Below are 13,926 nucleotides of genomic sequence, written 5' to 3'. Positions count from 1 at the left end.
GCTTAATAATGCTTATTATTCATTGATGGAAATACATTTGACTGTCAGGCTTATCAGTCTATAGGTTAATTAGCAGAATTAAATTGGCCTGTGTGTATTTTCGTTAGTCATGTATCTTATTTATTCAACACAACTATCACCGCACACAGAGACTATGTTGAGCTGGATTTCTCCTGCAGATCCTCAGCTGGTTGCTGCCGGAAGAAAACATGTTTTTATAAACCCATTCATTACACAACAAATGTTTTATTTGTATTTATTTTTTCTCCATTTTTCTCCCTGATTTCGTGGTATCCAATTTGTAGTTACAGTCTTGACCCATCGCTGCAACTCCCGTACAGACTTGGGAGAGGCGAAAGTCGAGAGCCGTGCGTCCTCCAAAACACAACACAATCCAGCCAAGGTGCACTGCTTCTTGACACAATGCCCGCTTAACCCTGGAAGCCAGCTGCACCAATGTGTCGGAGGAAGCACCTGGCCCGCCACAGGAGTCGCTTGAGCATGATGGGACAAGAACATCCCTGCCGGCCAAACCCTCCCCTAACCTGGATGACGCTGAGCCAATTGTGCGCCGCCCCATAGGTCTCCCGGTCGTGGCCGGCTGCGACAGAGCCTGGACTTGAACCAGGATCTCTAGAGGCACAGCTAACACTGCGGTGCAGTGCCTTAGACCACAGCTAACACTGCGATGCAGTGACTTAGACCACAGCTAACACTGCAGTGCAGTGCCTTAGACCACAGCTAACACTGCGGTGCAGTGACTTAGACCACAGATAACACTGCGGTGCAGACCACAGATAGCACTGCGGTGCAGTACCTTAGAGCACTGTGCCACTAGGGAGGCGCCCATTGCACAACAATTCTAAATGCAATTGCATGTTAAAAACAGTTTTGTGCACTATTAAAAATATATACTATTTTGATTTCTCAACTGGAAATTGAATCGTGCCTCCCATTCACCAGTCAAGTGCAGGAAACAGGCTATCAACACGTCACCCACCACTTTACAATGTGAGCTGGAGGCAGTATGTATGCATTTTGAAAACTTACTTCATTGTTTGAAACCTAAATGTTTATTTCATATTATGGAGGCATGTCTTTTACCCTGTTTCAAAGTAGGCAAAATCCCACCATTGAAACATGGATGCAATTCAAAACGTTTTTGTTTCTCAAAATAATTGTCACGTAGTTAATCATAAAATTCTGAATTAAAATGATAAAAAATATCAAAGTTACGTCAACTAATGCAAAATCAACAGCCTCTGCCATATGGACACATTGATACACTGTGATCCATTAGCTCCTAAAGAAATGAGCGCATGAAACTCATAGCCTATAGGCCAATGCAGCAGTAGGCCTATAACTTCCATTGTGCTTTCACATTGAGGATGGGAGATTATTGGAAATATTTATCAACTAGTTTACTGTGAGGATCTATACCTTTAATATATTACATTTGCTATGGATGGGAAAAAAACAACACTTTCATTCATTTCCATGCAGCAGACCAGGTACTTACTTCTATGAGTGTTCAGGTGCGCTTGCTCCCTCAACATTATCAGGACAGAGAAACCAGACTCATGTTTATTGCTCACATGGACCACTCCAAACAACGAACAATGAAAAAATGGACAAATCTCGTAAATTTTGCTTATGAAATAAACCATAGCTTGTTTCTCAAAAATGTAGCAGGTTGTGAACTCTCCAAATAACGTTTCCACTCCAAGAATGAGAACGGTAAATGACTGTAATTAATACATGCATTAACAGAAATGTATGTAAACAAATGACGCAGATTAACGGTATATATTCTACTGGTGGGATACAGTACCAGTCACAGGTTTGGACACACCTAGTCATTAAAGGGTTTTTCTTTATTTGTAGTATTTTCTAACACATATGGATTCATATAGTAACCAAAAAAGTGTTAAACAAATGAAAACATATTTTCTATTTGAGATTCTTCAAAGTAGCCACCCTTTATCTTGATGACAGCTTTGTACACTTGTCACCTGGAATGAATTTCAATTAACTTCTCTAGGGTTCGGGGCCAGCATTGGGAATTTTGGATGAAAAGCATGCCCAAATTAAACTGCCTGCTACTCTGCCATAAAAGCTAGAATATGCATATAATTAGTAGATTTGGATAGAAAACACTCTGACGTTTCTAAAACTGTTTGAATGATGTCTGTGAGTATAACAGACCTCTTATGGCAGGCAAAAACCTGGGAAAAAATCCAACCATGAAGTGGGAAATCTGAGGTTTGTAGTTTTTCGACTCTTGCCCTATCGAATACACAGTGTATGTGGGGTCATCTTGCACTTCCTAAGGCTTCCACAAGATGTCAACAGTCGTTTGAACCTTTTTTGATGCTCTACTGTGATGTGGGAGCGAATGAGAGGGGAATGAGTCAGAGGTCTCCAGCAGCCACGAGCTCAGTCTCGCACGTTCCCGCTCCATTGCTTTTCTGAAGACAAAGGAATTCTCCGGTTGCAATACTATTGAAGATTTATGTTAAAAACATCCTAAAGATTGATTCTATACATCGTTTGACATGTTTCTATGGACTGTAATGGAGCTTTTGGACTTTGTCTGCTCGTGCGTCATGAAGTTGGATTACTGGGCTGAACGCGCTAACATCAATTTGGACATAAATTATGGACATTATTGAACAAAACAAACCTTTATTGTGGAACTGGGATTCCCGGGAGTGCATTCTGATGAAGATCATCCAAGGTAAATGAATATTTATAATGCTATTTCTGACTTCTGTTGACTCCAACCTGGCGGATATCAATTTGGCTTGATTTGTCGTCGGAGCACCGTACTCAGATTATTGCATGGTTTGCTTTCACGTTAAAGTTTTTTTGAAATCTGACACAGCGGTTGCATTAAGGAGAAGTATATATTTAATTCTGTGAATAACACTTATACCGTTTATCAATGTTTATTATGAGTATTTCTGTAAATTGATGTGGCTCTCTGCAAAATCACAGGATGTTTTGAAACTACTGAACATAGCACGCCAATGTAAACTCCGATTTTTGGATATAAATATGAAATTTACCGAACAAAACATACATGTATTGTGTAACATGAAGTCCTATGAGTGTCATCTGATGAAGGTCATCAAAGGTTAGTGATTCCTTTGATCTATATTTAAGCTTTTTGTCATTCCTACTATCTTTGGCTGGAAAAATGGCTGTGTTTTTTTGACTTGGCTATGACCTAACATAATCATATGTTGTGCTTTCGCGGGAAAAAGCATTTTTGAAATCGGAAATGATGGGTAGATTAACAAGATGTTTATCTTTCATTTGCTATATTGGACTTGTTAATGTGTGATAGTTACATATTTATAAAAAATATATTTGAAATTTGCGCACTGCCTTTTCAGTGGAATGTTGTCGAGGGGTTCCGCTAGCGGAACGGCTGCCCTAGAAAGGTTAAAGCATTTGTGCCAATCAGTTGTGTTGTGACAAGGTAGGGTTGGTATATAGAAGATAGGCCTATTTGGCAAAAGAACAACTCAAATAATCAAAGAGAAACAACAGTCCATCATCATTTGAAGACATGAAGGTCAGTCAATCTGGAAAATGTCAAGATCTTTGAAAGTTTCTTCAAGTGCATACACAAAAACCATCAAGCGCTATGATGAAACTGTCTCTCATGAGGACCGCCACAGGAATGGAAGACCAAAAGTTACCTCTGCAGAGGATCAGTTCATTGGTGTTACCAGCCCAAATAAATGCTTCACAGAGTTCAAGTAACAGACACATCTCAACATCAACCTTTCAGAGGAGACTGCATGGTCGAATTGTTGCAAAGAAACCACGACTAAAGGTCACCAATAAGAAGAAGAGACTTGCTTGGGCCAAGAAACACAAGCAATGGACATTAGACTGGTGGAAATCTGTCCTTTTGGCCTGAAGAGTACAAATGTGATATTTTTGGTTCCAACTGCCATGTCTTTGTGAGACGCAGAGTAGGTGTGTGGTTCCCACCGTGAAGCATGGAGGAGGTGGTGTGGGGGTGCTTTGCTGGTGACACTGTCAGTGATTTATTTAGAATTCATGGCACACTTAACCAGCATGGCTACCACAGTACTCTGCAGCGATCATCACGTTTTCACTTAGTGGGGCTGTCATTTGTTTTTCAACAGGACAATGACCCAAAACACCACCATGCTGTGTAAGGGCTATTTGACCAATAAGGAGAGTGATGGGATGCTACATCAGATGACCTGGCCTCCACAATCACCTGACCTCAATCCAATTGAGATGGTTTGTGATGATTTAGACAGCAGAGTGAAGGAAAGCAGCATATGTTCAGCATATGTGTGAACTCCTTCAAGACTGTTGGACAAGCATTTCAGGTGGTGCTGGTTGAGAGAATGCCAAGTGTGCAGAGCCGTCATCAAAGGAAAGGGTGGCTACTTTGAAGAATCTCAAATATATTTAGTTTTGTTGAACACTTTTTTCCTTACAACATAATTCAATATATGTTATTTCATAATTTTGATGTCATCACTATTATTCTACAATGTACAAAATAGTAAAAATAAAGAAAAACCCTTGAAATGAGTAGGTGTGTCAACTTTTGACTGGTACTGTGTGTGTGTGTATGGTATGGTATGGTATGGTATGGTGTGTGCGTGCGTGCGTGCGTGCGTGCACAGTTGAAGTCGGAAGTTTACATACACCATAGCCAAATACATTTAAACTCAGTTTTTAACAAATTATTGACATTTAATCTTAGTATACATTCCCTGTCTTAGGTCAGTTAGGATCACCACTTATTTTAAGAATGTTAAATGTCAGAATAATAGTAGAGAGAATGATTTATTTTAGCTTTTATTTATTTCATCACATTCCCAGTGGGTGAGAAGTTTACATACACTCAATTAGTATTTGGTAGCATTGCCTTTAAATTGTTTAACTTGGGTCCAACATTTCGGGTAGCCTTCCACGAGCTTCCCACAATAAGTTGGGTGAATTTTGACCCATTCCTCCTGACAGAGCTGTTGTAACTGAGTCAGCTTGGTAGGCCTCCTTGCTCGCATGCACTTTTTCAGTTCTGCCCACAAATGTTCTATAGGATTGAGGTCAGGGCTTTGTGATGGCCACTCCAATACCTTGACTTTGTTGTCCTTAAGCTATATTGCCACAACTTTGGAAGTGTGCTTGGGGTCATTGACCATTTAGAAGTCCCATTTGTGACCAAGCTTTAACTTCCTGACTCTGATGTCTTGAGATGTTGCTTCAATATATCCACATAATTTTCATCCCTCATGATGCCATCTATTTTGTGAGGTGCACCGGTCCCTCCTGCAGCAAAGCACCCCCACGGTGCCACCACCGTGCTTCACGGTTGGGATGGTCTTCTTCGGCTTGCCAGCATCCCCCTTTTTCCTCCAAACAATAGTCATTATGACCAAACAGTTCTATTTTTGTTTCATCAGACCAAAGGACATTTCTCCAAAAGTGCGATCTTTGTCCCCATATGCAGTTGTAAACCGTAGTCTAGCTTTTTTATGGCGGTTTTGGATCATTGGCTTCTTCCATGCTGAGTGGCCTTTCAGGTTATGTCGATATAGGACTCGTTTTACTGTGGATATAGATACTTTTTTACCTGTTTTTCCTCCAGCATCTTCATCTTCCTTTGCTGCTGTTCTGGGATTGATTTGCGCTTTTCTCACCAAAGTAGGTTCAACGAGTTTTAATGACTCCAACCTAAGTTTATGTTAACTTCCAAAATCAAATGTATGTAAAAAACTGTTCAACTGTTATTTAAGAAAAAAAACACACACACACACACACACACACACACACACACACACACACACACACACACACACACACACACACACACACACACACACACACACACACACACACACACACACACACACACACGGCATAAGTATGATAGACAGACACCATGGCCTCCAGCCATGTTATAAAACAGCAAGATCAATACCAGCAGCACATACAGAATGTAGGTTTTGTACTATAAGTGCCTGACTCTGGGTAGTACTCAATAGCTCAGTATGTGTGCTTAGCTGCAGCTTTGTAAGGCCTGTCAGACCTTTAGAGGCTGGACAGCAGCACATTTACTCAGACGATCAATGGAAAACATGCATTAGGGCTGTCCTTTGAAAAGCCTGTTCAGATCTTAAGGACCCTTCATTCCCTGTGCTGCTCTCAATCCTGTCTGCAGCACAATATAGCAGGAAATGCTGAATCGATATTTGTGAAATCTCCTTGGCAGAACGAGTTGAACAAGGCTCACTCTCCCAAATACCACACCTGACCACAAGAATATTAATCTAATACACCAGCTGACTGCTTTAACAAACCAACAAGCAAACAATACATACTCTCTAACCAACCAACAGACACACAACACCCACTCTCTGTGTTCTGCACTTGCATACAAGAGAATATGTCTAGAAGGCCAGCATCCCACAATCGCCTCTTCACTGTTGACGTTGAGGGTACTATTTAATGAAGCTGTCAGTTGAGGACTTGTGAGGCATCTGTTTCGCAAACTAGACACTCTAATATACTTGTCCTTTTGCTCAGTTGTGCTCTGGGGCTTCCCACTCCTCTTTTTATTCTGGTTAGAGACAATTTGCGTGAAGGGAGTAGTACACAGCGTTGTATGAGATCTTCAGTTTCTTGGCAATTTATCGCATGGAATAGCCTTCATTTCTCAGAAAAATAATAGACTGACAAGTTTGAGAAGAAAGATCTTTGTTTCTGGCCATTTTGAGCCTGTAATCGAACCCACAAATGCTGATGCTCCAAATACTCAACTAGTCTAAACTAGTCCAGTTTTATTGCTTCTTCAATCAGAATTGCAAAAGGCTTTTCTAATGATCAATTAGCCTCTTAAAACGATAAACTTGGATGAACTAACACAACGTGCCATTGGAACACAGAAGAGATGGTTGCTGATAATGGGCCTCTGTACGCCTATGTAGATATTCCATTAAAAATCATCCGTTTTTAGCTACAATAGTCATTTACAATGTCTACACTGTATTTCTGACCAGAGGTAGCCATGAGAAAACTATATATTTTTTACAATTTTAACCTTGCTAGTCAGTTAAGAACAAGTTCTTCTTTTCAATGACAGTCTACGAACAACTGCCTTGTTCAGGGGCAGACCGACAGATTTTTATCTTGTCAGCTGGGGTATTCGATCTTGCAACCTTTCGGTTACTAGTCCAACGCTCTAACGACTAGGCTACCTGCTGCTTGATTAGACATGTACATAAAAGTGCTCATGTCAAATTCTGACAGACCGGCTCAATTCGGTCTTATGTAGCAAACATTTAAATGTGTTTTACATTGGATAAAAGTAGATACTCAGGGCTAGAAAATTGTATATCATACACTACAGTTCAGGAACAATGGGAAAGTAATTCTGCTTTGAAAGTTGATAAACTTGTAACCCCACTTTTGAGAACTTGACCTTTGAATGTTTTGGTACCTACTGGAGAGCTCTTCTTTGTCTACACCCATTCAGCATCGTTCACACTCTCTTAAGCCTTAGCCACACCCATCTCTTGCTTGGTGACAGGGGGCAGTATTTTCACATCCGGATCAAATGCATGCCCAAATTCAACTGCCTACTACTCATCCCCAGAAGATAAGATATGGATATTACTAGTAGATTTGGATAGAAAACATTCTGAAGTTTCTAAAACTGTTTGAATCATGTTTGTGAGTATAACAGAACCTATTTAGCAGGCGAAACCTCGAGGACAAACCATTCAGATTTTTTGTTGTTGTTGAAGTCACTCTCTTTTCAATGGGTTTTCATTGGGAATCCAGATTTCTAAGGGACCTTCTTGCAGTTCCTACCGCTTCCACTGGATGTCACCAGTCTTTAGAAATTGGTTGAGGTTTTTTCCTTTGTGTAATGAAGAAGTAGCCCTGTTCGGAACAAGGGTCACTTGTAGTGTACTGTTACATAGAGGTGCGTGACCAGAAAGCAAGCTACAGTTTGTTTTCCTCCTGTATTGAACACAGATCATGACCATTTTACTCGCCTTAGCAGAGCTGGTTAGGCTTTTTCTCCTCAATTTTTGTGATATCCAATTGCTAGTTACGGTCTTGTCCCATCGCTGCACCAGCTGTACGGTCTCGGGAGAGGCGAAGGTCAAGAGCCGTGCATCCTCCAAAACACGACCCCGCCAAGCCTCACTGCTTCTTGAAACAATGCTCGCTTATCCTGGAAGCCAGCCGCACCAATGTATCGGAGGAAACGCCATACACCTGGCGACCGTGTCAGCATGCATTGCGCCCGGCCCTCCACAGGAGTCGCTAGAGCGCGATGGGACAAGGACAGCGCAGCCGGCCAAACCCTCCCCTAATCCAGACAATGCTTGGCCAATTGTACGCCGCCTTATGGGTCGGTCGGTCGCAGCCGGCTGCAACACAGCCTCGGATCGAACCAACGTCTGTAGTGGTTAGGCTGTTTTTATCTTATCCAAAGCCTTGGTGACTGCAACTGTGCTACTGGCAACAATTTATGATTTTTTTGCCAATGGCCATATTCAACAGATGTTGAGCATTTGTAAATTTGTCAGTTATTCTGCGCTCTTTACCAGCTATGTCTATGAACAGCTGTCATGTCGCAGTGACATCATGAACATTCTATTGAAATGGATACGTGCATATTGGAGTTGTTTTATTCAGCCCTCGCAAAAGATTCCCCTTCTTAAGCTTAGCAGATAGATAAACTCAGTACAACTACTGTGTTGAAGGAGGATTTATTGCCACCGCTTCGTAGGTACGGTAATAGTGACTGAAATTAGTCAAACTAAAATATAGAAAGATAAGAACAATGAGTATAACTTATTGTATGCTAGCTGATTACTAGGCTTAATTCTCATTGTGGTATTTGTATACATGTTCATAAACAGAAATATGCATCATTATGCACTCAAGACGAGAGTCGGACTAGATTGCCAGAGCGAATTTCCCAGCTACGTCTATCAACAGCGGTGGTGTCGCAATGAATTCATGAACATTCTATTGAAATGGATACTTGCATAGTGGAGTATTTCTGTAAGGCATGTAGCTAGCTAGCTAAACAATGAACCATAATCCCAACTCATGATGTTACTGCTCTGCATGAATCTGCAGGTAGCTGACCAACCAGGTTCAATGTTAGCGGTAGAGCTACTGGGATCATAGGTTTTTTCACAATGTTAGCTAAACGTAGCCAGTACAGTTTTTTAAGCTTGAAATGAAAACGACTTTTGACTCAGGTAGCTGACCAACCAGGTTCAATGTTAGCTAGCTAACATTAGGCTATAACTATCAAAGCAAATGGCTCTGAGATAAGAATATTACTACACAGATCATACACAATGTTAGCTAGCGAGCCAGCTAACGTTAGCTAGCTAGCTAACAGTGTACTTTTAACTTGAAATGAAAACGACTTTTTGACTAAACTAGAAATGTGTAATGTCTGAAAATGTAGGTAGCTTTCTTAACTGTATAACGTAAACTCACTCACTTTTGTACACCGCCTTGGTCCGTACAATTTACCTCATTTCAGCACCCAAAAAACGTAGTACTTCCAGATCAACTGTAATGTCAATACCATTGTAAAGCACAATTTCTCCCCTTTCCAACAAAATCCATGACGAGACCTCCACGCTCCCCGTTTCTGCATGATTCAAGAAGGCAATGAGCTCCGTCGGGTCTTTTTAAAAATGGCGGGTGGGGAAGCGAAACTAATGAGTGATAGTGAGAAGGAGAGATGTCGTGTGGGGAAACAGCTTTTTTCACTCGATCTTTCCAACTTATCACCTTATCGCCTCTAAAATGTAAGTAAAGCACTATATACATTATATAATGTGTAATTACATACCTATTTGAAGGTTTGAATCAGGTTTTTAGGGCGGTGCTAAAGTGATCTTCAGAAGTTGACAGTGGCTTTTGAGAGTCATGATCACTTGCAGTGATGACGCAAAAAATGACTTGGTATCCCCCCTTACCCCGTCACTGTCCATTTCTTGTTTTTAAACGATGAGAGAACTGCTACACCTGGTGGAGAGATTGTAAAACAGAAATAGTTGCTTTATGCGAGCTGTACGTTACGGCATGACACGTCACGATGTAACGGAGGGTCAGTTTTTTTCAACTTTTCTCCAATACTATAGAGCCATTACCATGTTGATCAACGCTTGAATAGAAACGTAGTTCATACCCCAGACTTTGATGTCAACACAGTCGCTACAGTCCCATTAGTTTTCTTTGCAGCCTCGTTTGAATGTCGCGGTTGCGCACATTTGTACGGAATGGGGTGAGTTTACTTTACATTTCTGGGCGCTTCTCCCTCTCTGTCACGGATGCCATGGTTGCCCTTAGTTTGAAGATGTTATCCGGAGACAAAAGTGTTTTCTCCATCTCCTTAGCTGTCATACTGTAATTCCACTGATTTCAAAATGCGGTCCTCCAGAAAGTGGAGAGCAACACTTAATGCAGTTCTACTACACAATATATATATATTTTTAATAGCTGCTTTAGACAGACTTATCTACACATACTGACCAGCTCAAATAGACAGAAGCGTGGCAGACCAATCCGAACTCATCTCTCGGGCATGTCCAGCCCACTCATTATCTCAATCATGCCTAAACCAACTAGGCTGATAATTTAACAATTTTTTTGTATTTACAGATTGCATACACATTTGTTATTCAGGCACATTTAAGTCCACATGTTCCAGAAGGCATTTCTGCAACAACATCAAAAATAATTTTGATTTAAAAAAAAGTTTACATTCAAAGGGCTCTCCTGTGAAGTAGAGACGTGCGACATACGCCTCGTGTCCTGAAACGAGTCACAATTGGCTCCCTATTTAATAAGATAGAGAACAAGCTAATTTTTGGTGCAGGTAGACTAGCGCAAAAATAATATGGCGATATTGTCAAAACGATACTGTATATCGTCAAAAGTAATATCCCGATATGTAACTGTATTTAATTTTTCCCCCCTCATCACTATAGTCCAAATGCTGTATTAAAAAAATTAAATGATCTATGAAGTTGGTGGGCATCAGGACCAATACCATATCAAGTTCAGTGGTAAAAATGTGCTTAACAAGTCACATAATAAGTCGCATGGACTCACTCTGTGTGCAATAATAGTGTTTAACATGATTTTTGAATGACTACCTCATCTCTAAATCCCACACGTACAATTATCTGTAAGTTCCCTCAATCGAGCAGTGAATTTCAAACACAGATTCAAACACAAAGATCAGGGATGTTTTCCAATGCCTCGCAATGAAGGGCACCTATAGGTAGATGGGTAATAAAGCAGACATTGAATATTAATTTGACGGTGAAGTTATTCATTACACTTTGGAGGATATATCAATACATCCAGTCACTACAAACATACAGGCGTCCTTCCTAACTCAGTTGCAGGAGAAGAAAGAAACCGCTCAGGGATTTCACCTTGAGGCCAATGGTGACATTAAAACAGTTAGAGTTGAATGGCTGTGATAGGGGGAAACTGAGGATGGATCAACAACATTGTAGTTACTCCACAATACTAACCTAAATGACAGAGTGAAAAGAAGGTCTGTACAGAATACAAATGTTCCAAAACATGAATCCGGTTTGCGATAAGGCACTAAAGTAAAACTGAAAAAAATGTGGCAAAGAAATTAACTTAATGACCTTAATGCAAAGCATAATGTTTGGGGTGAACACAACACATCACTGAGTACCACACTTCATATTTTCAATATGGTGGTGGCTGCATCCTGTTATGGGTATTCTTATAAATGTCAAGAACTTGGGAGTTTTGGGGAGATTAAAATACACGGAATAGCGCTAAGCACAGGCAAATTCCTGGAGGAAAACTGGGTTCAGTCTGCTTTCTACCAGACACAGGGAGATGAATTCACCTTTCAGCAGGACAATAACCTAAAACACAAGGCCAAATATACACTGGAGTTGCTTACCAAGACGACATTGAATGTTCCCAAGTTGCCTAGTTACAGTTTTGACTTAAATTGGCTTGAAAATGTATGGCAAGGTTTAAAAATTACTTCTAGCAATAATCAACAACCAACTTGACAGAGCTTGAAGAATAAAAAATAATAAACAGATGAATGTGCCAATATTGTACAATGCAAAGCTCTTCGAGACTTACCCAGAAAGACTTCCGGCTGTAATCGCTGCAGAAGGTGATTCAAACATGTCTAACAGGTATCGGGTGTGAATAGCTATGTAAATGAATTATTAATGTTTTTCATTTTCAATACATTTGCAAACATTTGTAAAAAAAAAAACGAAAATCAAAAAGGAAAGGAGGACCAAGGCACTCTTCATATAATTAATTACAATACCTTTATTAGTATGGCATGTTCAATAGAAACTACTATAACTACTAAACTAACGAGTTTCGGCTGCATGGCCTTCGTCAGGGAGTACAAAAAAAGAATACAGCTTTTCCAATTAGCCCTAATTTGAAGAGGGAGTGGTTACAAAATTGATTGGACACACCTAATAAGAAATACTATACACATTAAAGGGTGAAATACTGTAGCTAAGTTATCATAAAAATACAACTCCAAGCTAGAAATATCAGAAGACTAAAAGGTAGTTGTAATTAGATATGACTGGGAGAGCAAAAATAAGAAAGTAATATATTCCATAGTACACTAGAACACAGCAAAACATGAACAACACCAGTCTAAACATAGCTGAGGGCAATTGAGCAACGTGTCCACTGGATGACAGCAAATGGACTTATCACGACCCTACAGGAAGGGTGAGAAATACATATCTTCATTTAAAACAAGGTATTTAGAGGAAGCATTTAAAAAAACTGTTTTCCCTTTGTCATTATGGTGTATTGTGTGTAGATGTGGAATAAGTCAAGGGATATGAATACTTTCTGAAGGCACTGTATGTATTAATCATATAATTCACATGTCATGTGAAGGGAACAAATGAACCTGTACTTGAAACACGATGGTTGAAATTCAAATTCCAAGAATCTAAACGGCCAATCATTATCAATGAGTATTTGGCAGTCCTCCCTGAACTGACTGAATTGAAATGGAATTGACCCAACCTTGGCGGACGGTCTGCGTTCTCTCTGTTCTGTGAGGAGTGGAGGAGGTCTCTATAGCTGTGGTTGACTGACAGCAGTCAGCATCACATGAAGTGGAAGTGTTGAGGCTTCATCAGCAACACAACTAAAGGTGTCAGTCACCTGCAGGAGATGAAAGACACTCTGCCCTCCTTGACTGACACATGAAAATGCTGTCTCCCTCCTATCTCTCTCTCTCCATCTATTTTTCATATTTTTCCTATTGCTACCGGTCATCTTTCATTCAGACTTGTTTCTCTCTGTCCCACCTGCTGTGGCTTTGTGTGCATCTGCGTGTGCATGCATTGGTGTGTGTGTATATGTGTGGCATGTTCTCATGTCTTATTGAGTGTTTGTATGAGTGAGAAAATAAGTGAGTGAGTGATTTGAAGGAGTGTATGGGAGTGAGTAATAGAAATGGAGAATGTGTTAAAGAGAAAGGAGGAGGAAATGAAAGAGAGTGAGTTGGGGCTGTCTCATTGGCAGTGGCTGTCATTGCAGTGACTAGGTGCTCTCAGAAAGCCGTGCTAATGTGATCAGAGAATGGATCGATCCCACTGCTGTGCCCTTTGTTTTTGGGAGCACCTGTAAACATGCTGCAGCTGTATGCCTATGTCTGTCTGCTTTGCTTGGAGACATGGGGACTTCATTCAGTGTTCCCTTAGTCACTTACCACCGCCACAGCCCATCATCTCCTCAGCCCAGCCGCCTGTTATTCCCTCTCCCTCTTGTCTGTCTGTCTTGTCTGCCCGCTGTCTCCCTTTCTGCCTGCTGTCTCTGTCTACATGCCGG

General features: G+C 40.7%; 1 protein-coding gene across 2 annotated transcripts in view; it reads left to right on the top strand.

Annotated features, from left to right (window-relative positions):
- The window catches only part of LOC118373468 (2-(3-amino-3-carboxypropyl)histidine synthase subunit 1), a 127,048-nt gene that overhangs the window by 51,857 nt on the left and 61,265 nt on the right, over positions 1 to 13,926 (top strand). The gene's annotated exons all lie outside the window — the stretch shown is intronic.

This window comes from Oncorhynchus keta, chromosome 1 (genome assembly GCF_023373465.1).
Source record: "Oncorhynchus keta strain PuntledgeMale-10-30-2019 chromosome 1, Oket_V2, whole genome shotgun sequence".
NCBI classification, from domain to species: Eukaryota; Metazoa; Chordata; class Actinopteri; order Salmoniformes; family Salmonidae; genus Oncorhynchus; species Oncorhynchus keta.
The sequence above is the reverse complement of the archived record's forward strand: the minus strand, read 5'-3'. Positions and strand labels throughout refer to the sequence as shown.